The sequence below is a fragment of the Hordeum vulgare genome, chromosome 3H (genome assembly GCF_904849725.1).
Source record: "Hordeum vulgare subsp. vulgare chromosome 3H, MorexV3_pseudomolecules_assembly, whole genome shotgun sequence".
Classification (NCBI taxonomy): domain Eukaryota; kingdom Viridiplantae; phylum Streptophyta; class Magnoliopsida; order Poales; family Poaceae; genus Hordeum; species Hordeum vulgare.
The window spans coordinates 56,498,410-56,525,323 of record NC_058520.1 but is presented as its reverse complement, the minus strand read 5'-3'; positions in this window follow the sequence as shown (position 1 = coordinate 56,525,323).

The following is a 26,914-nucleotide window of genomic DNA, read 5'->3' as shown; positions in this document are numbered from 1 at the left end:
AGAACACAGGTCTTACTACGTTCTTTGAAGATAAGCGCCCACAATATCTCCTCCTCACCAATATTTTCGTTCAAAGCTTCAACTTTTATCCGAGGAAGAATCCTCCCATGGTTGAGTTCATGATATACGATGTTCCCCAGTGCATGACGCTGCAGGACTTTTGCAATGTATGCAAATTACCTTATGTTGGGGATATCCGTGACCCTCGTCCACGGGACTTGGAGGATTTCATTGGTTCTATTGTTGTTGGAGAGGAGAGAGGAGTGTCTCGCACTAGAATTGCTAGCATACATTTTCTAGTGCTTCGGTACTTCTCACTATTTGTGGGAAAATGTTTGATTGGCCGTTGGGAGGCTGGATCACTTAGTTCTCCAGACCTTGCGGTTTTGTGCGAAGGCCTTTATAACGATAAGACTTATAGCTTGGGCGCTATAGTAGCTCAACGGTTGAACCTGAACCGTTCCAAAGGTGTCGTCTATGGAGGTATATATGCTACCCGTCTTGCCAGACACTTTGAGATACCCATTAGACTGGGAGAGGAAGGAGAGATGCTTCTCCCTGAGAGATATCTGGATTATGACAGCATGGTTCGCCATGATTTTCTAGATAGAGATGCTAGTAGACGGATGATTTATAACCTGGTGTTTAGTCAGGGTACTCGAGAGACTATTACTTTGTCTGCTCCTTCTTTGTTTGATCTTCATGCAGGCAGGTACATGTAGCGACCTGACTCAAAAAGAGTCAAGCCTCTGTGTTTCTTTGCCATCCCTGGATCAGTATGCTGGCGCACCCAGTACATCAATGTATATATCAAAGTGCAATCACATGTAAATAGCGTAAAACTGATATATACCTTAAATATCTCAGCGGAAGCAGTCAAGGGAGTGGAGTCCCAATAAACACCAACGGCAAGTTGAGTGTAGACCGTAACCCTGAATCATACTCTTACTCGTCGAAGAAAAATATCTGCAACATAAGACGTTGCAGCCGTGTAGGTCAGCATATTGAATATGCCGGCAAGTCACATAAGAGAGGGGTGAAAAGTAATCATCTATACTATATGCATATATGGCAGGTGGGGCTATAAGTTTTTAGCGAAAAGCAAGTTTTCTCCTACATCAAGAGAGGGCTAAAAGAAAAATGTTACTACATTGTTGGTTGTTAACGAGATGGTTCCACCAACCAATTCTCGTACCCATGTTGTCAATAATACCCACATCAATATTATTATTTGTGTTGAGAATTTCAGATAACTTCAGTTCCTTTGGCTCAAGTTGTTCATGACCGTGGACACGGCTAATCGATTAGGTTTGAGCACTCTGCAGAGTTTTGCACACATTCCCCACAAGATTTGATCGCCTCCGTGTATGTCCTCGCACTTCAGGGTGTTTGAAGACCGGATGATCAAAACATGGTCTTTCAACGGGTCCCTCTGAATCCCTGTCGGTGCCCATCCATTCCTACCGTTCTTATACATCTGCTAGCACCGCCTGTCCAGAGTCGTCGCGTTGTCCAACCAAGCCAGAGCCCATAATGACTTGTGGCTGTGCAGGTAAGCCTTGGGTCTTGAAAATATCCGTCCGTCTCTTTGAGCCTGGGTGAAGCTTTCCGCAAGATGTCATGGCCGTCTCCAGCATCCCGGGTCATCCACTGGTTTCTCCACGGAGCCGATCAACCGTCCTTCACCCAGAGTTGCATTGCATCCGAGGTCTTGAAAATCTTGTCTTAACCGGTCTTGATTATTTAATCAACCTCGCATCACTCGTGTTATGCACTCAACCGAAATCCCGTCTACTCAAGCATAGCAATATGAAATTTGTCGTCCCGGGGCCAAGTATCAGGGTTGTTGTGTGCCTACCACATGATACTACAATCTATACTAAAATTTCCAAGTACCTACTCAGCATGCAATTGGGCATAGGATGGTAGAACTACGATGCATAAAACATAGGTGATAGTATGATCAAAGTGACTTGCCTGGTGATGTTGACGAAGAAGAATTTTCGTTCTCGAGGAATAACTTGATAGACTACTCGTCACTCTCCGATGAAATCTATATAGCAACCATATCATTCACGTAAGCACTCATACTAGCAATCATTCTAGCAATCAAAACAAAAGAGAGAGCGAATAAGAATCTGAAGGAAACTTCAAATAAGACTAGGGAGTCTTCTACTACATCAAACACTAAATAGTTTTTTGTCTAATAGAAAATAAAACATTAAATAACAGAGAACTAAGATATAAATTTAACCAAGATAAAATAAAGTATTTTACATAAAACTATTTTGAAAGTATTTTCAAATGGGAGTTGAAACAGTAGAGAAATCAATTGCAAGTTATTAGAGAACTAGAATTGATTTCATGATAACAAATAAAATAAAAATAAAAACTTGTTGAGAACCTACTGTTTAACTAACAGAAACTAAACATAAACTTTCTGAAATATAAAAGAAAATAATTTAAAAACAATTATAGAGAAAATAAATAGCCATAATCCTAAAAGAACTAAAACAGAATCTGTTTTGGTAAAAACCCCAAGTAAAATTATTTAAAAAAAATTGAAACTTAAACTACTGAAAGATATGATCACTAGGAAACAGCAGAAAAAAGAATTAAATTAAAAGCTATTTTTAAACTCCCAGAATAAGCAAAACAAGATTTAAACCAAATCTGATCTAATTCAAATTTTATAATTCCAAACATAGAACAATTATATATTTTTGGAAACTACAAGAAATTCCTGATCTAATGCAAAAAGAATCGCCTAATTCAGAGTTATATATTAATTGATATGAATTTTCTAATATTGCACTTTTCTCGAAAAAAAACTGTGACGGGATTTTTTTAGAAACTCACCGTGCGTGGAAGGTTGGCCGTGGCTGGGAGGTTGGCCGGCGAGGTGGGGCTGCTCCGGCGAAGGGGAGGGCGATGGGGTGCTGCAGGTTGGTGTAGGGGCGACGTGGAGTACCAGAGGAGGGCTCGGCAGGGAGCCTGGGCGCTTGGGAAACTCCTGTAGAGCTCGGTGAGGCAGGAAAGTGGAGGGTCGTGGCGAGGTGGCTGCGGGCAGGGAGAGGTCGTGGTGAGGGGGAAAATGGAACGAGGAGGGGCTCGGGAGGCACCGGGATGGAAGGGAGAGGGAGATCGGGAAGGTGAGGGTTCCTTCCTCCATTGATGGAAGGTTCCTGGAACGTGAGGAAGAGACAAAGGAAGAAGAAGATCCTGTGTTGGGCCAAAGTAGGAAACCTCTTAATGGGCCAGCAAGAGTTTCCAAATAAAAGAGATATCTTTCCTATTTTCAAAAACCGGAAAGTAAATGATTAAAAAGGAAACCAAATAAATTCGGAATAAATAGTTTTTATATACTAAAATTATCAGAAAAATAAAATCTAAATGATGGACATTTTTACACGGCCAAAATTAAAACTTTAGAAAAAATGTTTTTCAGAAAATCCCCTAAATGTTTTATTTCTTTTTGCAATAACTTTCAAATAAACCCTGGGGTTTTATGGTTCAAATACTTCGAATAAATGCCCCTGGTTTGGAGGGTCATGTTCCTCCACTCTTTCTTGCTTGGCAAGATAATAATCCGGGCACTCCGTGAGTGAAGCAGAAAACGAATTTGCAAAACAACAATTGAAAGAAATTCAAATGCCACCTTCATTCAAAATCTTTAAAATTTGAAGAAGTCATGTCATCTTCCCTCATTGATTTTAAATGGATGGATTTGAATTCATCGGAGAAGGGGAAAATCATTTTATTCCCTCTCATTCAAAAGTTTTTTTGAAAAGTTTCAAACACCACTCAAGTTTCAATCACTCAAACAAACAAACAATCATTCTAACAATTATATTAACATTCCAAAATTTGGGATGTTACAGTACACTATTATGCCCGCGGACATCTACGCATATTGGGGCTTGGCCCAACCACACGCGCCCGTGCCCGAGCAGCCAGTCGAGTACCAGACGCTAGTCTACCAGTGGGAGCCGGAGGAGCTCACACAGCAGTGGCATCCACAGTCTGCTTCGGAGTATCCTGGAGCTGGTTATTTCCCACCATGGGAGTAGACCAAGCTAGGCCAAAAGCCTAAGCTTGGGGGAGTACGTGTTCTCACCGACTTTACATTCATGCTTATGCTTTCACTTTGTTAGCCGGTGTTTACACTTTGCCACTGTATTATCCATGCTAGTTTCATTTTGCTTTCTTGTTTTCTTGTTTTGTGTCCTTTTGAGAAAACCCAAAAAGATTTTTGTTTCTTCTTTTGCTTGTTGGGAGCTTTCCCGTGTAAATAGTTTTCTTTATCTTTGTGTCAAGGTAGAAGATATTGGTTACAATGTTTAATTGTTCTTGCATGCTTACTTGTTTAGCTTTCAAAGAGCCATATTATTTTGTCTTCTCCTTTGTGTTTGCGTGCAGATTCAGATTAGTCCAATGCACGAGCACACTTATTATTGTTCACATCGTTCGATCGTGCAAGTGAAAGGCAACAATGATGATATATGATGAAGTGACTGAGACTGAAAAGCTGGTATGAACTCTATAAATTTTGTTTTTGTAAATATGACTAGCTTGTCGACCCAGATTTAGCTTTGTTGTGAGAGAACTATGTTTGCAATGACAACTTAGAGATCATAGTTTCTGATGCCATGCTTATTTAGCTGAGAGTTTATAATGGTTTGTCTAGAATGACAACATAGATTTTGAGATGACTATGATGTAGTATGATAGGATGGTATTCTCCTTTGAATGTTTCAAGTGGCTTGACTTGGCGCATGTTCATGCATGTAGTTGAAACAAAATCAACATAGCCTCTATGATGTTCGTATATATGGTGATTTATACCCTGTTCATGCTTGCATTCAATGTTAGTCAAACTCATTGCATCTTGATGACTGTTGTCGCTCTCTAGTTGGTCGCTTCCCAGTCTTTTGCTAGCCTTCACTTGTACTAAGCGGGAATACTGCTTGTGCATCCACTTCCATAAAACCAAAAGTTTTTCCATCAGAGTCCACCAAACCTACCTATTTGCGGTATCTACCTCTCGTTCCAAGTAAATTTGCAAGTGCCATTCTCTAAACCTTCAAGAAATAATCTGTTTTGCATGCCCGAACCGCTCATGTGGTGACAGAGGGCTATTGGTATCTTCCATGCTAGGAGTGTTATCCTCGACATGTGTTTATTCACAGTCATTCATGAGAAAGGGGCCGGTATTTGGGAAGCCCAGTTCCACACTTAAATCAAAAACATAACTGTAAAACAAGACTCCCCCCGGATTGATGTTAGTATGGACGGTACCCAAGGATTCGGCTAGCCGTGGAGTGTGATTGATTGGTGATGGGGGAGTTAAAACTTTACTTTTCTATTTGGGAACCGCCTATAGCATGAGTAGCATGGAAGATATTGAGAACTCTTGGTCATTGCGTTGACAATGAAAGCATGCCACCCAAAATTATTACCTTTGTTTTCAAAAGCTTGAGCTCTGGCACCTCTGCAAATCAATGCTTCCCTCTGCGAAGGGCCTGTCTATTTATTTTCCTGTCGAGTCATCCTCCTCTTATATAAGCACCAATTAAAGAGCACCTCTGTCAATTTTATGCTTTGCTTTTGATTGATATTGAGTATGACTATGACTAGATCTTCGTTGCTATGAATTACAATGTTTAGTCAGCCCTTGATCTTTCAAAGTGTTGTGCATTTATGTTTTGCGGTCTCAGAAAGAGCTAGCGAGATACCACCTATTCATATTGCTTCATGCTTGTTTTGATTGAAGTGTTGGTATTTGAAACTCATTATTATTTGCTCGTTAGCTGATTATGCCATTGATATTAGTTTACCGTTGAAAAGGATCGAGATGGACCTAGAGGGGGGTGAATAGGTACAAATCCAAATTTTAATAATTACTTAGCAATTTTAGGCTAAAGTGCGGAATATGAGTGTAAGCCTAATAATTGCTATGACAAAGAGTAAGCTATTAGGAGTCAAGCAAGGCAAGCGGTAAACAATAATCAAATACAAGTATGTAATAAGGATTAACACAAGTAGAGAGTTAGTGTTAGGAATAACCGAAACTCCGAGAGAGACAAGGATGTATCCCGATGTTCACTTCCTTGGAGGGAAGCTACGTCACCGTTAGAGGGGCGGATGTTACCACGAAGGCACACCAACGCGACGAAGGCTCACCCTATTCTCCCTTTGAGATAACTCCACGAAGGCGTTTTTCAACCACTAATGTCAAGCCTTGAGGTGGCTTCCAAACCCTCACAAAATTTCTGGGGGATATCACAATGGTTTGATTCCTCTCCGAAGACTCCTACCGCCTAGGAGTATCCAACCTCCAAGAGTAACAAGATCACGGGGATTGCTCAAAACTTGCTCAAATCACAAATCACTTTGGTGGGAAGGAGGAGAGGGAGACGATCTATCTTTTGATTGGAACAACACTCAAAAGGACTCACAAATGCTCTTGGGATCTAGGATTTGGTGTAGACAAGAGTGAGTGAGAGGAAAGGTGTTCTTGGGTGTATTCTAGATGTGTTGAACACCCTTTCACGAGGTGAGAGAAGAGTATATATAGTGTGGAGTGAAATCCAGCCGTTGGAGGTGCAATAAGTCACACAGGGTCCGGACGTCCGACACTTGCCGGAAGTCCAGACGTCCGTGAGGGGCCGGACGTCCGACATGAGTCGGTCGTCCGAGGCCTGTAGGCACGACTAGAACTCTTGTGAATTTATCAGTGACTGGACGTCCGACAGTGGTCAGTCGTCCGAGGCCTGTAGATGCGCCTGAACCTATTTGAATTCATCAGCGTCCGGACGTCCGGAGTAGACCGGAAATCCGTGTTATACAGCTCAATTTCTACTGGTGGTGGCTTCCGGATTTCCGATGGGTGTCGGACATCCGGCGCTCGGACGTCCGGAGGGAGCCGGTTTTCCGAGGTATACAACACAAATTCTACTCGTGTAGACTTCCGGATTTCCGGAGCTTGGCCGGACGTCCGGCCCTCGAATGTCCGGAGGGAGCCGGATTTCCGAGTTATATGCCTCACAAACTTCTGGTGACGGGCTGCGGATTTCCGAAGCCAGCCGGACGTCCGGCCCTCGGACGTCCGGAGGGAGCCGGATGTCCGAGGCAATTGGACATGTATTGAATTGAAGACAGAGTGGATAGTATGTGGTGTTTGGTATGATAGTAGAGATGTGGTATGAGCAAGTTTATCGCAAAACGTGTGATCCCCTCTTAATAGTACGGGATCCCTATACTCAATATCAGTAAACTCAAAAGACTACTCTACATCATCTCTTCTTAATCCCGAGCCTTCTCGAAATATAAATCACCAATCTTTTGAGGCAACCTTTGGCACATAAATCTCAATCTACTAAAGTACTTGCAGTCCTGAGATACACTCAACAAATGGGATTAGTTTCCGATGTATGTGTTGTCATTAACACCAAAAGACGATTAGGGGCATAGCATGCACTTTCAATCTCCCCCTTTTTGGTAGTTGATGACAACATATACATAGGTCTCAAAAAAATTTAACATACATTATAGTCTAGGAGATATTTAGTACGGAGATCCCCCTTAAGATATGCATGATAAAGAAATCGAAGCTCCAATGGATCAACATGTAAAGACAATAAATCATCATAGAAATAGGGAAGCAAGACATAATAGTCTATGATGATATCATAGCAATCCATAGCAAGTCACAACCATTCATAAGGAGCCATACATGAGTTTATCCATTACATTAAATCTCCAAAGACTAAAAAGGACAATAATAAAAACTACGATACATTACTCCCCCTTTGGCACCAAGTACCAAAAAGGGAGAGCCATCAACAGCACCAAACAAACTCAGAGCTCATCACCATCATCACCAGCATCATCAGCCAAGCCACTGCCCCCAGCCTCGTCAAGGAAATCAGACCACTCAGGACCAGAAGGGAAGCCAAAATCAGTAGGAGGAGCAGCAGGAGGGGCCTCATCATCACTCACATCAAGAGCGCCCGAGGCTCTGAGACGAGCCTTGAGGGCATTCTTGGAGGAAACTAAGCGGGAAACCACGTCATGGGTTTGACCACACTGAAAGGAGACAGCCTTCATCAAAGCAGAGTGAGCTTTGCCAAGGAATTTGGCAATGTGACCGAGAGGAGCGGAGCTAGATGAGGGGGTGGCGGCCCGTGCAGCAGTGCGGCGAGTCGAGGTGGAGGAAGAAGGGGCTTTCTTGGGAGCAAAGTCATCCGCCATGTGAGCGGGAATGACCCACTTGCGATGGGTGTGAGTGACAGACACAGAGAAATCAGCAACGTGGTTAATAAGTGCCTGGATGAAAGGAGCGTGAGGAAAGGCTTGCTTGTACTGAAAGCTAGCAAGCCGAATCTCATGCCATAGGGAATGGGGCACATTGATTTTGCTCTTGGGGTTCTCGAACAAGTGATACATGATGTCGATACAATAGCCACTGCAAGAGCCCTTATCACCCATCTTGGGATAGATGGTGCGGATGAGACACTGAAAAATAATGAAGTAAGGTGAGCGCCAGATGGATACCTGGTTAAGGTCATTCAGGCGCTCATCCGCATCAAGCTCACGTAGTGGCTTGAGAAGATGTCCACACACGTCAATAGTCTTAGGCGCATGGTTAGGATCATCCTTATGTATTTTGAAGCCGGAATTGGGGAAACCCAGTGCGGCAACAAATGAGCATAAGAAGCTTTGAAGCGAACGTCAGAGGTGATCCAGCTGACAGTGTTGTCGGAGCCAAAATGGCATGTGGCATAGAACTGGTGAATGGCAGCAGCATTATAGTCGCAATGAAAAGCAAACGGGGCGGCAAGCCCCGATGCCTCAGTAAGCTCAATGGCACCCGGATATTTCGCCGGGTGCATGCGAATATGCTCAACATCAACAAAAAGATGATTAGATAACCCCTTAGGAACTATGACTGTGGTAAAGATGTCCGCCTGGACGTTTGTGCAGAAACGTGAGTCCATAGAATCACGGCCGACCTCGTATTGATCTATGTCGCGGCGGAAAGTAAGATAGGAAGCTGCGCCAAGTGTGGTGAAATTTGTGCAAGCACGACCTAACATGACAGGAGGCTCTAGTGAGATGCGGCAAGCTTCACCTGCAGGCTGGGCAGGAGGAGGTGGCGGCATGTAGGACGCCCTGCGAGTCCCAGGCTTTGATGTGGACCTTCGAGCGACGTTTTCAGGAAGTTCCTCGGCGGCAAGCTCCTCCTCGAAGTCGGGGTCAGCACCATCAGACGACGAGGGAGACGGCGAACGCCGGTGTGGAGAACGCCGGGCAGTCCGTTTGAAGGGACGGATTGGCTCATCCGAGTCCGACCCCGTGTTCATAGGGGTGCGAGAGGATGAGCCGGCCACGGTCTTCCGAGCGGTGTGCTTGGTCTTGCCCATGAAGCTCAACACCTATGCGGATGAAAGATCCCCAAATGAGGAACGAACATGGAGATACATGGGAGAGAAAATCAAATCCAACGCGAAAGGAGACGGAGGAGCGACCTGAAGATGGATCCCGCGAAGAATACGGAAGAAGAAGTGGGGGATCCGCGGAGGAGTTCGGCCCGATCTCGAGGTTGGCGGTGCTGGGCAGGAGCTCCTCGAGCAGCTCCTCGAGCTGGCGGTGGTGGCTGGGGGAAAGGGGGCGCTGGGGGTTAGGGCAAAAGCCCAGCCCCGCGCCCAGCTTTATATAGAGGCCCCGAGGCGTCGGTCGTCCGAGAGGCGTCGGACGTCCGGAGGTTGTTCTGGCGTCGGACGACCGACACTGGTCGGACGACCGGAGGAGGTTTTGCCGCCGGACGTCCGAGATTAGCCGGACGTCCAAGAAAGAGGAGAAGGGAGAGGCCAGTTCTGGTAATTTTTGTTTTGATGATGATGACTTGCATGGTATCGCAAAAAAAATACAAACACTGTTTTCCTAGAAGCATTACATGCATGAAATGACCTGTGCGTACGTTGTAAGATTAAAAACACATAGAATTGCGACTCACTCCCCCTAAATATATGCGCACATCAAGACACAACCATAATGTGAGTGTATGTATGTGTGCAAGATTTCAAGATATGTTGTCAAGCTCCAAGATACCAAGTTCACGCCTAAGTTGACAGAACCTAGCTACGCTAAGTGGCTTGGTGAAAATGTCGGCTAACTGCATGTCGGTACCCACATGGGTAATATCAATGTCACCCTTTTGCACATGGTCTCTCAAGAAATGATACCTAATATCAATATGTTTTGTGCGAGGGTGATCAATGGGGTTCACGGAGATCTTTATGGCACTTTCATTATCACAGAGAAGAGGAACGTGTCGATACGTGATACCATAATCCTTTAGTGTTTGCCTCATCCATAGCAATTGAGTAGCACAGCTTGCGGCTGCAATATATTCGGCCTCAGCCGTGGAGAGAGAAACACAGTTCTGCTTCTTCGAGGACCAAAAAACTGACATGCACCGGAAGTGGATTTCAGTCCCACTTTATCACCGGCCCAATCCGCATCAGAATACCCAATAAGATCAAACTTTGCATCCTTAGGGTACCATAAGCCTAACTTTGGGGTGTGAACAAGGTATCTAAGAATATGCTTAACCGCCGTGTGATGGCTTTCCATAGGGGAAGCTTGAAATCTAGCACATATTCCTACACTTAACATGATGTCCGGTCTAGATGCGCAAAGATAAAGCAGCGAACCAATCATGGAGCGGTAAGTAGATGGGTCAAAAGGAATACCGTTTGAGTCTTCATTTAGAACTACATCGGTGGCCATGGGTGTCTTCATTGGTTTAGCATTTGTCATATCAAATTTCTCAAGAATTTCCTTGAGGTACTTAGTTTGAGACAAGAAAATCCCTTCTTGAAATTGTTGTATTTGAAAACCAAGAAAGAACTTCAAGTCCGTGTTGAGTGACATCTCAAAGGTCTCGGTCATGGAGGCCGCAAACTTCTTGCACAAATGGATGTTAGGAGAACCAAAAATGATGTCATCTACATAGATTTGACATAAGATCAAATCACCATTTTCCCTCTTAGTAAAAAGAGTGGGATCGATCACCCCCACCACAAAGCCATCATCGAGTAGGAACTTCTTAAGATGATCGTACCAAGCACGGGGTGCTTGTTTAAGACCATAAAGTGCCTTGTGAAGTTTATATACATGGTCTTTGTGATGAGGGTCAACAAACCCAGGTGGTTGTGATACATATACCTCTTCTTGTAGAGGACCGTTAAGAAAAGCACTTTTCACATCCATTTGATGCAAAGTAAAACCATTGAAAGCAGCATAGGCCAATAAAATGCGAATGGACTCAAGACGAGCAACAGGGGTGAAAGTTTCACCAAAGTCCAAACCTTCAACTTGGGAGTACCCCTGTGCTACTAACCTTGCCTTGTTGCGTAGGACAGTCCCGTTCTCATCTTCCTTGTTCTTGAAAATCCATTTAGTTCCAATGACATTATGTTCCTCAGTTGGTCGTTCTACCAATGACCATACTTCGTTGCGTGTAAAACTGTTTAGCTCCTCTTGCATAGCAAGTAGCCAGTCATTGTCACATAATGCATCCTGGACCCTGTGTGGCACGGTACTAGAGACAAACGAAAAGTGAGCACAAAAGTTTGTTAGTTGTTTACGAGTCACTCTACCTTCCGACACGCCTGTGAGGATTTGATCAATATCAACACGACCGGCCACACGTGGCATGATGGAGGTCAAGGTTTCGCGAGGTTCCACTTCGTTTCCATCATCAACGTCCTCAGCATATGGATCATTTATGTGTGGAGGAAGACATTCCTCTTCGCGTTGCACCTGTTGAGGTTCATCATCAAGCATACCCATACTTTGGTCTACCTCTTGAAGATCAACTTGTTCTTGAGTGTCATCAGGGTGAGAGACATGTTCTCCCACTTGATCCTCAACAACTGGCATGATGTGTGTGCTAATATCTTGTGGAGGTACGGGCAGTGAACTGTCTTGAGGATGCGAGATATTCTCATCATCTTCATCATCATCATGGGGTCTTTGTTCCATAGGCAGAAGTGCACCTACACCCATGTTTAAGATATCTTGTGGGGAGTCTTCTTCACCTGTATCATTTAGATCAACTTGCTCCCCATGGGAGCGGTTAAATTCATCAAACGTCACGTCACAGGTTTCTATAACACATCCAGTGGATTTGTTGTAGACTCTGTAGGCGTGAGAGTTTGACCCATAGCCAACAAAAATCCCCTCAGTTGTTTTGGATTGAAATTTCCCTAACCGTTCCCGTTTGTTGAGGATGAAGCATTTGCATCCAAACACACGAAAGTACTTAACATTGGGCTTGTTCCCAGTTAGGAGCTCATATGGAGTTTTCTCCAATATTGATCGGAGGAAGAGCCGGTTTGATGCATGACATGCTGTGTTGACGGCCTCAGCCCAAAAACTATGTGGTGACTTGTATTCATCTAACATGGACCTTGCCATTTCCACAAGTGTCCGGTTCTTCCTCTCTGCCACACCATTTTGTTGAGGGGTGTAAGGTGCGGAGTACTGATGTTCAATCCCCTCATCACTAAGAAATTCTTCTAGGGTGTAGTTCTTGAACTCAGAGCCATTATTACTTCTTACTGCCTTGATGTCCTTGTCAAACTTCCGTTGGGCTTGTTTGGCAAAGTCAATGAAAGTGACCTTCGTCTCGTCCTTGGACTTGAGAAAGAACACCCATGTATATCTTGAGTAATCATCAACAATGACTAGGCCATACTTTTTCCCTCCAAGACTTGCCCATGAAGGAGGCCCAAACAGATCCACATGAAGGAGCTCTAACGGCCTCGAAGTGGATACAATGTTCTTGGGTGGATGTCTTGATTGATGTTGTTTCCCAGCTATGCATGCACTGCACACACGATCTTTCTTAAAAGATACATTTGTTAGTCCAAGAATGTGATTGCCGTTTAAGAGATTTTGAAGATTTTTCATGCCAACATGGGCGAGCCGGCGATGCCACAGCCATCCCATGTCGGCCTTGGCCATTAGACAAGTTGTATGGAAAGTGCTCTCTTTCGAGAAATCAACCGTGTAAAGGTTGCCATCCAACTCTCCAACAAAAGCCACTTCAAGAGTGTCTCTCTTAAATACTTTCACATCCGTTAGTCCAAATAGTGTGTCATAACCGACGGAAGCCAATTGGCGAACTGAAAGTAAATGATATTGAAGAGATTGGACAAGAATGACATTTGCAATAGACATGTCATTAGTGATTGCCACCTTGCCCAACCCAATTACCTGCCCTTTCGACCCTCCACCAAATACAACGCTCATGTATGGTCGAATGGCTTGCATGAAGTCATAGAGCAAGTTACTATGTCCGGTCATATGATTGGTGCATCCACTGTCGATCACCCATTTGTCTACACCGGAGAAAACATCCTGTAACGAATTAAGACTTGGTTTGAGGTACCCATTTTGTCATGGGGCCTTTCACATTAGTTACAACAGTCTTAGGGACCCAAATAGCATAGAATCGAAATGCATTACGGGGACCAACGAATTTAGCATAGACCTCTCCTTCCTTTGATTTGCGCAGTACATAGGATGGCGGCATGAATTCAGTTGTCTTGTTGTGAGTAGACGAACCCCTAGTGGCCGATCCACTCACAACCTTACCTTTCTTCGTGTGTCCCTCTGGTATAAATATTTCTTTAAGAGGAGTGGTACACTTGAGAGGAGATGCACTTTTCTTGGCAGTGCTTGGGTTGAACCCAAGCCCTTCCTTGGTGAAACCTCCATTGTGTCGACTTAAGATCTCATTGAGAGTCTTTTGTCCTTGTGCACATGTCATGAGGCCTCTGTCTAGCTGTGCCTTTAACGAACAGTTTTCCTCAAGGATAGATGTGAGTTCACTACTAGAGTTAGTAGTGCAGGTATCAACATTGATAATAGGTGAGGAGTAGGCCTTAGCTAGAGTGTAAAGATAAGTGACCTTAAGTGCCTCAAAGCTCTTTGTAAGAACAGTGAGTTTCTCTTCCTTGTCTTTGAGAGACAAGGATAGACGCTCACAGTCCTTAGAAAGAGAAGCATGAGAGTTCACAAGTCGGTCTTTATCATTTAGTAATTCTCTGCACACATTTTCAGCCTTTTTCAAGGAGGCAAGATCATTAGCATGTTTATCAATGTTTTCACCTACTTTTGAACATAATGCATCATTTTGTGCTTCCTCATACAGGACTTTTTGCTCAAGGAGTTCATTTCTCTCCTTCTCCTGAGTGACGAGGGTTTCGAGTTCCTTGATGGTATTGGTGTGCTTACTCACCATTTCCATAAGTATGTGAAACATAGTGAGCTTCTTTCCTTTAAGAGAGCACATAAATTTGTTTAGTTTAGCAAACATGGGATGATCTAAATCATTATCCTCATAGTGATCTTCCGCATCAAGGTACTCATCAGAAGGGGTAGAAACTAGACTGAAGGAGTTTAACCGTGGGGTTACCTTAACCTTATCATGGGAGCTTTGGTCTTCCCCATCTCCCATGGCAGTCTTTGCCATCAGACACTTGTGAGCATTGCCCTTGTAGTCCTTCATATAGTTGTAGTGAACAACATCACCACTTTTGTTGACTAGCCTCAAGGTACTCTGTGTATCTTGAGCTACTCCGGCAACTCCACCAACATCTTCTGGATCTGATTCTTCTTGTGCAACCATTGCTCTTCCATCTATCCTCTTGAACTTGGAGTTCAAAGGGTTTAGCAACTTCTTCTTTACAAAGGTCTTTGGAAACCTTGGTTTGTCTTCTCTCTTCTCATAAGGGTAGTCATTGGAGAAGTGGTTGGTTTCCTCACAGTTATAGCATTTCCTTACCTTCTTCTTTGGGAATCTTCCCTTGAACTTCCCTGCACTGAACTTCTTTACAAAGAGAGCAATGTCCTCAAAAGATGGGCTTTCATCAGAGTCAACGTCATCACCATCTTCGCAGTCATCATCACCCTCTTCTTCTTCACTTTCTTCTTCGTCACACTCATGCTTGGCTTTCAAAGCAAGATTGATCTTTGATGTTGAAGTGCCATGCATGGCTAGGTGCTTTGTTGCATTTGCCTTTGACTCTTCAAATAATTGGAAGGTGGATATGATGTCATCCGGAGTCATTTCTTTGAAAGCATGATGCTGCCTCATGTCCCATACCATTTGATGGTGATACGGAGCAAGAGCGTGAAGTAACTTGTCCACAAGAAATCTCTTGGTCAGATTGAAACCATCTTGCGTCTTGTCACAGTCACATGACTCAATGTCTGCGGCGAGAGTCATGAGCCGTTCTAGTAGTTGCTTGGGAGATTCACCCTTTTCCATACAGAAATTCTGTAATTGCCCCTTGGCAATTTCATATTGAGCAAGCCGAAGAGTGGAGGTGCCGGTCTTGGTCCTTATGATGTTGTCCCACAATTCCTTGGCACTTGTGATGTGAATGTAAGGTCTTCGTTGCTTGTCATTCATTCCTTTTCTTATGCACATGATCGCAGTGTCATTGAGATGCTTGTCATAAGTTTCTCTGGGCGTGAGGCATCTTAGATCAATAGGATTGTACCCATGCTCGAGGATGTCCAGCATCTCATCATTGGCGTACCTAAGATGATCCTGCATACCAACTCTCCACAAAGCAAAATTGGAATTGTCATCAAGCAAGGGAGGTTTTCCTCCAGGATTGTACTTAGGTTTCTCAATTTGAGATCTAGCATAGAGCCATGGAACACTGGTTTGGTTCCTCTCCGGAGGAGGTTGGCCAAATGAGGTACCGTGCACGTGGGGCCCTGAGGCCATCGGGGACGTGGTTGTCCCCGTGGTTAGTGATGCTAGTCTCATTTGAATTATGGCCTCAAGAGAAGCATCATGCTCCTCTTTTTGCTTGGAAAGGGCATGTTCTAGGTCCTCAGAGGTGAAAGACTTGACTTCCGTGGAAGTCCCGTCCCTCTGCACTGGAGCTACCGTAGCTGGATCCACGTCCATCTCGCTCTAGGGCGGTTAAGCCACACAAATAGAGCACGAGGCTCTCATACCAATTGAAAAGGATCGAGATGGACCTAGAGGGGGGTGAATAGGTACAAATCCAAATTTTAATAATTACTTAGCAATTTTAGGCTAAAGTGCGGAATATGAGTGTAAGCCTAATAATTGCTATGACAAAGAGTAAGCTGTTATGAGTGAAGCAAGGCAAGCGGTAAACAATAATCAAATACAAGTATGTAATAAGGATTAACACAAGAAGAGAGTTAGTGTTAGGAATAACCAAAACTCCGAGAGAGACAAGGATGTATCCCGATGTTCACTTCCTTGGAGGGAAGCTACGTCACCGTTAGAGGGGCGGATGTTACCACGAAGGCACACCAACGCCACGAAGGCTCACCCTATTCTCCCTTTGAGATAACTCCACGAAGGCGTTTCTCAACCACTAGTGGTAAGCCTTGAGGTGGCTTCCAAACCTTCACAAACTTTCCGAGGGATATCACAATGGTTTGATTCCTCTCCGAAGACTCCTACCGCCTAGGAGTCTCCAACCTCCAAGAGTAACAAGATCACGGGGATTGCTCAAAACTTGCTCAAATCACAAATCACTTTGGTGGGAAGGAGGAGAGGGAGACGATCTATCTTTAGATTGGAACAACACTCAAAAGGACTCACAAATGCTCTTGGGATCTAGGATTTGGTGTATACAAGAGTGAGTGAGAGGAAAGGTGTTCTTGGGTGTATTCTAGCTGTGTTGAACACCCTTTCACGAGGTGGGAGAAGAGTATATATAGTGTGGAGTGAAATCCAGCCGTTGGAGGTGCAATAAGTCACACAGGGTCCGGACGTCCGACACTTGCCGGAAGTCCGGGCGTCCGTGAGGGGCTGGACGACCGACATGAGTCGGTCGTCCGAGGCCTGTAGGCACGACTAGAACTCTTCTGACTTTATCAGTGACCGGACGTCCGACAGTGGTCGGTCGTCCGAGGCCTGTAGATGCGCCTGAACCTATTTGAATTCATCAGCGTCCGGACGTCCAGAGTAGACCGGAAATCCGTGTTATACAGCTCAATTTCTACTGGTGGTGGCTTCCGGATTTCCGATGGGTGTCGGACGTCCGGAGGGAGCTGGTTTTCCGAGGTATACAACACAAATTCTACTCGTGTAGACTTCCGGATTTCCGGAGCTTGGAGGGAGCCGGATTTCCGAGTTATATGCCTCACAAACTTCTAGTGACGGGCTACGGATTTCCGAAGCCAGTCGGACGTCCGGCCCTCGGACGTCCGGAGGGAGCCGGATGTCCGAGGCTATTGGACATGTATTGAATTGAAGACAGAGTGGATAGTATGTGGTGTTTGGTATGATAGTAGAGATGTGGTATGAGCAAGTTTATCGCAAAACCTGTGATCCCCTCTTAATAGTGCGGGATCCCTATACTCAATATCAGTAAACTCAAAAGACTACTCTACATCATCTCTTCTTAATCCCGAGCCTTCTTGAAATATAAATCACCAATCTTTTCAGGCAACCTTTGGCACATAAATCTCAATCTACTAAAGTACTTGCAGTCCTAAGATACACTCAACAAATGGGATTAGTTTCCTATGTATGTGATGTCATTAACACCAAAAGACGATTAGGGGCATAGCATGCACTTTCAACCGTGAGACCTTTGTGTCATTTGCTTATGTGTTTAACTTGTGATCTTGCTGAAATTCTGGTTATGAGTTAGACATAGTTGCAACAACAAGATCAAACAGAGTTTGTCAAAGTTTTTCTTTTCTCTCAGTTTGTCAACTGAGTTGCTTGAGGACAAGCAAGGTTTTAAGCTTGGGGGAGTTGATACGTCTCCATCGTATCTACTTTTCCAAACTCTTTTGCCCTTGTTTTCGACTCTAATTTGCATGATTTGAATGGAACTAACCTGGACTGACGTGTTTTCAGCAGAATTTCCTTGGTGTTATTTTTGTGCAGAAACCAAAGTTCTCCAAACATCCTGAAAATTTACACGGAGCAGTTTTCGAAAATATAAAAAATATCTACGCCAAGTTCCACCTCAGGGGGTGGGCCAGTGGGCCACAAGCCCATGCTCTGCCACCACCCCTGGTGGCGGTGGGCAGGCTTGTGGGGGCCATAGGCACCTACCGCCCCCAACTCCAGCTCTATAAGTTGCCTTTCGTCCCAGAAAAAATAAAAAAGAGAAGTATTCGTCGCGTTTTCGATACGGAGGCGCCGCCACGTCTTGTTCTTCATCTGGAGGGCAGATCTGTAGTCCGTCTTGGGCTCCGGAGAGGGGAAATCGTCGCCATCATCATCATCAACCTTCTTCCCTCTCCAATTCCATGAAGCTCTTCGTCGTTCGTGAGTAATCTATTCGTAGGCTCGCCGGGCGGTGATGAGTAGGATGAGATCTATCATGTAATCGAGTTAGTTTTGATGGGGATTGATCCCTAGTATCCACTATGTTCTGAGATTTGATGTTGCTACTACTTTGCCATGCTTAATGCTTGTCACTAGGGCCCGAGTGCCATGATTTCAGATCTGAAATTATTATGTTGTCACCAATATATGTGTGTTTTAGATCTGATCTTGCAAGTTGTAGTTACCTACTATGTGTTATGATCCGGCAACCCTGGAGTGAAAATAACCGGAACCACTCGCGGTGATGACCATAGTTTGAGGAGTTCATGTGCTCACCAAGTGCTAATGCGTTGGTCTAGTTCTTTATTAAAAGGAGAACCTTAATATCCCGTAGTTTCCTTTTGGACCCCGCTGCCACGGGGGGGATGGACAATAGATGTCATGCAAGTTCTTTTCCCTAAGCACGTATGATGACACACGGAATGCATGCCTACATCACATTGACGAACGGGAGCTAGCCACTTATCTTTCCATGTTATAGATGTTGCATGATGAATATCATCCAAACAAATCACCGACCCATTACCTACGAGTTTGTCCTACTACTGTTGCTACTGTTGTTACTTGTCTTGCTCTGCTGCTGCTACTACTGTTGCTACTGCTATTACTTGTCTTGCTCTACTGCTACTGCTACTATTGTTGCTACTACTGTCGCTTGCTACTGTTGCTACTTGCTACTGCTGTAACTACTGTTGTTCCTTGCCACTGATATTGCTCGTTACACTGCTGCTACCTGCTACACTGTTGATTCACCTACCGTTGACGGGAATTGACAACTTCCCGTCGACGCGACAATGAAGGCGCCATTGATACGATCGTTAGGAATAGTCTGTCGTCAATAGATCGTTTCTGACACCGTTGTTATCATATTACTTTGTTGTTACTACTGTGCTTGCATATACTAATCTTTCAGGTGTGGTTGAATATGACAAATTCAACCGCTAATACTTCAGAGTATACTCTCACCTCCTGAGGCTTATCAACAAATTGGGTCGAATACTCTACCCTCGAAAACTGCTGCGAACCCACGTGCTGGTCGGCCGTCAGTCTCTTTTGGTCCAAAAAATCATCGTAAAGTTTCATTCCATTTGGACTTCGTCTGAAAATGGGCCAAAAACACGGAAAAATAGAAACTGGCACTTGGCACTGAGTTAACAGGTTAGTCCCAAAAAAGATATAAAATAGCATATTCATGCATATAAAACATCCAAAGTTGACAAGATAATAGCATGGAACCATCAAAAATTATAGATACGTTGGAGACGTATCATGACTCCCATTGAATCTTTGTTTTCTTGTGTCAAACCTAATGATTATGGGGCTGGATATGAATCCACTTAGGTTGAAAAGTGCCCCAATGATTCGGAGTCCATCTACCTTGATGCTAAAAGCATTAAAAGTGGAGTAGAAGACGTTAAAACTTTGAGTAGTAATGAAATTACTACCGTGGATTTCAAGGAATTCAATTATGATAGTTGCTCCTTGATTGAATGCATTTCTTTGATGCAATCCATGTTAAACTCTCCACACGCTTATAGCCAAAACAAAGCCTTAACCGATCATATCGTCGAAGATATGATAAAAGCTCTTGAATAGAAACTTGAATTGGAAGTATCTATCCCTAGAAAGCTTCATGATGAGTGGGAACCTACCATCAAAATCAAAATGAAAAACTATGAGTGCAATGCTTTGTGTGATTTGGGTGCTAGTGTTTCTGCGATTCGAAAGTCTTTATGTGATGTTCTGGGTTTTAATGAGATTGAAGAGTCTTCTCTTAATTTGCATCTTGCTGATTCTACTGTCAAGAAACCCATGGGAAGTATCAATGATGTTCTTATTATTGCAAATAGGAACTATGTACCCGTGGATTTCATTGTGCTTGACATTGATTGCAATCCTACATGCCCTATTATTCTTGGTAGACCTTTCCTGAGGACTATTGGTGCTATCATCGATATGAAGGAAGGGAATATTAGATTTCAATTTACTTTAAGGAAGGGCTTGGAACACTTTCCTAGAAAGAAAATAAGATTGCCTTATGAATCCATGATGAGGGCCACTTATGGTTTAAGCACCAAAGACGATGATACGTGATTATATCGCTTTTATGCCTAGCTAAGGGCGTTAAACAATAGCGCTTGTTGGGAGGAAACCCAATGAATTTATCTTTTTTTCTTTCTGTTTTGTTGCGTACACACTTTCATAATTCTGTTGTGATTGTCTTTTTTGTGTTTCTTTTTGTGTTTGAGCCAAGCAAAGCCTTTATGACTATTCTTGCTAATGGTTGTTTGATCCTGCTGGAAAAAGACAGAAACTTTTCGCTCACGAGATGATTTTTCATTTTTATTATGAAAGAGCTTTTGAGTTTATTCTTTTTGCTTATGATTGATATGCCTTTTTCCTAGGCCTTCGTAATTTTTCAGATTTTTTGCGGTACCAGAAGAATACGAAGTATACGGATTGCTACAGACTGGTCTGTTTTTGACAGATTATGTTTTTGTTGAGTTGGTTGTTTGTTTTGATGAAACTATGGTTAGTATCGGGGGGTACTAGCCATGGAAAAGTGAGAATATAGTAGCCCATCATCAATATAGATGGAATTCAAGTTTTCCACAGTACCAAAAGAAGTGGTAGTTTGTTTTCTTGTACTAATGTTATCACAAGTTACTGTTTAAGTTTTGTGTTGTGAAGTTTTCAAGTTTTGGGTGATGCTCTCATCGACAAAGAGACAAGGAGTGGAAAGAGCTCAAGCTTGGGGATGCCCAAGTCACCCCAAGCCAAATTCAAGGACACCAAAAAGCCTAAGCTTGGGGATGCCCCGGGAAGGCATCCCCTCTTTCGTCTTCAGTCCATCGGTAACATTACTTGGAGCTATATTTTTATTCACCACATGATATGTGTTTTGCTTGGAGAGTCTTGTATCATAGGAGTCTTTTCTTTTTTTTGTGTCACAATCATCCTTGTTGCACACTTTTTTGAGAGAGAGAGAGAGAGACATGCACTCATCGTGATTTTGCTAGAATGCTCATAGTGCTTCACTTATATCTTTTGAGCTAGATACTTTTGCGCTAGTGCTTCACTTATATCTTTTGAGCTAGATACTTTTTCTCTAGTGCTTCACTTATATCTTTTGAGCTAGATACTTTTGCTCTAGTTCTTCACTTATATCTTTTGAGCTAGATACTTTTGCTCTTGTGCTTCACTTATATCTTTAGAGCACGGCGCTGCGTGATTTGGTAGTTGGCTTATGCTATGAAAGTAGTCCCATGTGCTAGGTACCCAAAGAGGATGCAAAAACCTCCATTTTCATGTGCATTGAGTAGAAAGAGAAATTTTGATTCCTCTCAGTTAGTTTTGAGACATGGATTCGGTAATATTAAGAGTTATGTTAGTAGGGTGTTGTGAATCTAGAAATACTTGTGCTGAAGTTAGTGATTCCCGTAGCATGCACATATAGTGAACCGCTATGTTAGGAAGTCGGAGCATAATTGATCTACTAGTTGTCATCCTTTGTGTTGAGGTCGGGATCGCGTGATGGTTTACACCTACCAACCATTCCCCTCGAAGTATGCGTTTAGCACTTTGTTTCGATTACTAATAAAAACTTTCGCAACAAGTATGTGAGTTCTTCATGACTAATGTGAGTCCATGGTATAGATGCACTTTCACCTTCCACCATTGCTAGCCTCTCTAGTGCCGCGCAATTCTCGCCGGTGCACAAACCCACCAAATTCCTTCCTCAAAACAGCCACCATACCTACCTACTATGGTATTTTCATAGCCATTCTGAGATATATTGCCATGCAACTCCCACCGTTCCGTCTCATGACTTGCGCCGTCACACGCATATTGCCATTGCATGATCGTAAGATAGCTAGCGAGATGGTTTCTACGTCATACGCCATGCTAGATCGTTGCACATCCCGGTACATTGCCGGAGGCATTTCTTATGGAGTCATCATCATTGTGATCTTCGAGTTGTGAGTAAATAAAAGTGTGATGATCATCATTATTAGAGCATTGTCCCATGTGAGGAAATAAAAAAAAAAGCCCAAAGAGCCCAAAAACAAAAACAAAAAAAGAGGAAAAAAAAGAGGCCTAAGAGCCCAAATGAAAAAAAGAGAAAAAGAGAGAAGGGACATTGCTACTATCTTTTTCCACACTTGTGCTTCATGATAGCACCATGTTCTTCATGATTGAGAGCTTCTTGCTTTGACATTACCATATGCTAGTGGGAATCTTCATTATATAACTTGGCTTGTATATTCCAATGATGGGCTTCCTCAAAATTTCCCTAGGTCTTCGTGAGCAAGCAAGTTGGATGCACACCCACTAGTTTTCGTTTTGAGCTTTCACATACTTATAGCTCTAGTGCATCTCTTGTATGGCAATCCCTACTCGTTCACATTGATATCTATTAATGGGCATCTCCATAGCCTATTGATACACCGAGTCAATGTGACCATCTCCTTCTTTTTGTCTCACAACCACCACCACACTCTATTCCACCTATAATGCTATATCCATGGCTCGCGCTCATGTATTGCGTGATAGTTATAAAAAGTTTGAGAAAGTAAGAGTGCGAAAGCAATTACTTGGCCAATTCCGGGTTTGTGCATGATTTACATTAGTTGTGTGAGGATGATGGAGCATAGCCAGACTATATGATTTTGTAGGGATAACTTCCTTTGGCCTTGTTATTTTGAAAGTTCATGATTACTTTGCTTGTTTGCTTGAAGTATTATTGTTTTCATGCCAATAGCAAACTATTGTTTTGAATCTTATGGATCTGAACATTCATGTCATGTGAAAGAAGTTGCAAAGGACAACTATGCTAGATAGCATTCCACATCAAAATTCATTCTTTATCACTTCCCTACTCGAGGACGAGCAGGAGTTAAGCTTGGGGATGCTTGATACGTCTCCAACGTATCTATAATTTTTTATGGTTTCATGCTATTATCTTGTCAAACTTTGGATGTTTTGTATGCCTTTTATATATTTTTTGGGACTAACTTATTAACTCAGTGCCAAGTGCCAGTTCTTGTTTTTTCCATGTTTTTTACCCTTTTCAGAGGAGATTTTGAAACGGAGTCCAAACGGAAGAAAATCCTCGAAAAGATTTTTTTTTGGAACGGAAGAAGATCGGAGAACTTGGGAGCCAAGCCAGAAGAGCCCTAGGGCCCCACAAGCCCGCATCCCACGGCGAGGGGGCCGAGACATCCAGGCTTGTGGGCCCCCTAGAGGTCCCCTGACCTAGGTCTTTCGCCTATATAATCCCAAAAATTCCAGAAAAAATAAAAAGATCATTGCAATCGCTTTTCCGCCGCCGCGAGCTTCTGTCTTCGCAAGATCCCATCTGGGGCACGTCCTGGTGCCCTGCCGGAGGGGGGATTCGGACACGGAGGGCTTCTCCATCAACACCATGACCTCTCCGATGATTCGGACACGGAGGGCTTCTCTGATTCCGGGGCTTCCCACTCATTTATTTCGAGGAGTTTTGTCGCCATACACCAATTTTCCCCTTCGCTATTGGATAAAATCATGGTGGTACAATCCCGTGGCTCCATGCTCAGAACAAATCTCGTATACCGGGATCTGGAAATACGGATACACGGAGCTACCTTTCTAGCTGCACTAATTGCCATCGAATCCTCGGGATTGGATGTAATACTTGGGATGGATTGGTTGACACCCCATCAAGTGTGCATAAATTGTGCCACCAGAACCGTGACGCTGGTTAATCCGGCCGGTAAAACCGTCCAGTTTATCGCCAACAACATGAAGACAACGAACGGAATGGCATACCAAGCAGATGTCATGGATATGAACTTGCTTCCAGTGGTATGTGAATTTCCAGATGTGTTCCCCGAGGAATTGCCAGGAATTCCACCAGACCGGGATTTGGAGTTCGGAATCCAATTAGTTCCCGGTACCGCCCCAATTTACAAGAAATACTATCATACGCCAGGACCGGAATTGGCAGAGCTAAAGAAACAGTTGGACGAATTACTGCAAAAGGGATACATCCGCCCAAGTATCTCACCATGGGGATCACCAGTACTATTCGTCAAAAAAGAAGGATGGAAGTTTGCGAATGTGCATAGACTATCACCAGCTAAATGAGGTCACTATTAAAAACAAGTACCCACTACCACGCATCAATGACCTATTCGACCAGTTGAGTGGAGCACGAGTGTTCTCCAAAATTGACCTCGGGACTGGGTATCATCAGCTCAAAATCAGAAAGGAAGATATACCCAATACAGTGTTCACTACCCGATATGGCATGTATGAGTTCACGGTCATGTCATTTGGTGTGACAAATGCTCCATCCTATTTCATGAGCATGATGAACCGGGTCTTCATGGATTTCCTAGACAAATTCGTGGTAGTGTTCATTGATGACATATTGATATATTATAAAGACGAAGAGGATCACAAGCGTCACCTCCGTGCTATCTTGGAAAGACTGAGATCCCATCAATTGTATGCTAAGTTCAGTAAATGCGAGTTCTGGCTGAAGGAAGTAGGATTTTTGGGACACATCCTGTCAGAACAAGGTGTGGCTATCGACCCCAGTATGGTAACATCAATGCTAAATTGGAAAACACCAGTCTCGGTGACCGAAGTTTGTAGCTTCCTGGGATTGGCAGGCTACTACCGATGATTCATAGAAGGCTTTTCCAAGATAGCCAAACCATTGACGGAATTGCTCAAGAAAAACCAGAGATTCATATGGACGACAGCATGCGAAAACAGTTTCCTGGAATTAAAAACAAGACTAACGACTGCACCTGTTTTAATCCTCCCGAACATTCACAAGAGTTTTGACATTTATTGTGATGCTTCCCGACGAGGAATTGGTTGTGTGCTGATGCAAGAAGGGAAGGTTGTAGCATACGTATCCCGACAGCTACGACCGCATCAAGAGAACTACACCACTCATGACTTGAAGCTAGCAGCCGTGGTTCATGCCTTGAAAATTTGGAGGCATTACCTCATTGGGCAACGGTGTGAGATATATACGGACCACAAAAGTCTTAAGTATATTTTCACCCAACCCGATCTGAATCTCAGGCAACGACGATGGCTTGAACTAGTCAAGGACTATGACCTTGGGATCAACTATCATCCGGGGAAAGCCAATGTGGTTGCAGACGCTCTTAGTCGAAAGCCAATCACGGTAAATGCACTACTGGAAAGCATGCATCCGTGACTACAAGAAGGGTTCATTAGTATCAACATGATATTATGCGGTCCAATTTCCCCAGAGACCCTGGAATTACCCCCACCCTCATAGACAAAATCAAGAAAGCTCAAGTATCAGACGAAGGAATCAAGAAGATCAAAGGGTCACTACCAAAAGGGAAGTACAAATCCTTCCGAGTAGATGACCAAGGCATCCTATGGTTCGAAAAACGGATGTGCGTCCACGACCAAAACAGCCTGAGACAGCAAATACTCAGGGAAGCGCATGATTCCGCATATTCTATTCATCCAGGAGGTACGAAGATGTACCAAGATCTGAGAAAGACATTTTGGTGGTCAGGGATGCGAAAGGATATAGCATATTATGTCGCCTCCTGTGATATATGCAACAAGGTTAAGGCAGAACGCCAAAAGCCCGCGGGGTTACTATAGCCTTTACCAGTTCCCCAGTGGAAGTGGGACGACATATGCATGGAATTCATTGTCGGACTACCCAAGTCAACAAGAGGCAATGATGCTATCTGGGTCATTGTGGATATGCTCACGAAAGTAGCTCACTTTATCCAGTCAAAGACTACTTTCAACGCCAACCAACTAGCAGAGTTATACATGTCCCGGATAGTAAGCCTACATGGGGTACCCAAGTCAATCACCTCAGATAGAGGCTCTCTATTCACCTCGGCATTCTGGCTACGACTTCACCAGGCCTTGGGAACCATGCTAAAACACAGTACCGCATACCACCCTCACACGGATGGACAAACAGAAAGAGTGAATCAAATACTAGAGGACATGCTTCGGTCATGTGCCCTCATCCATGGGTCCAAATGGGAAGATAGCCTACCCTATGCAGAATTTTCCTACAACAACAGCTATCACACAAGCCTGAAGATGTCACCCTTTGAAGCATTGTATGGCAGGAAGTGTCGAACCCCGTTGAATTTGTCACAAACAGGAGATAGTCGCATATTTGGAACCAACTTGGTGCTGGAGGCCGAGAAACAGGTCAAGGATATTCAGGAACACCTTCAAGCAGCCAAGTCCCGCCAGAAAAGCTACTATGATCCAAAGCACCGAGAAGTTCCCTTTGAACCAGGAGAATATGTCTATCTTCGAGTAACCCCCCTGAAAGGAGTGAGAAGGTTTCGCACACGGGGAAAGCTCGCACCAAGATATATCGGTCCCTTTCCAGTGATTGCAAGAAGAGGCAGAGTCGCCTATCAGTTAGAGCTACCACCCGAATTGTCAGATGTGCATGATGTCTTTCATATCTCACAGCTAAGA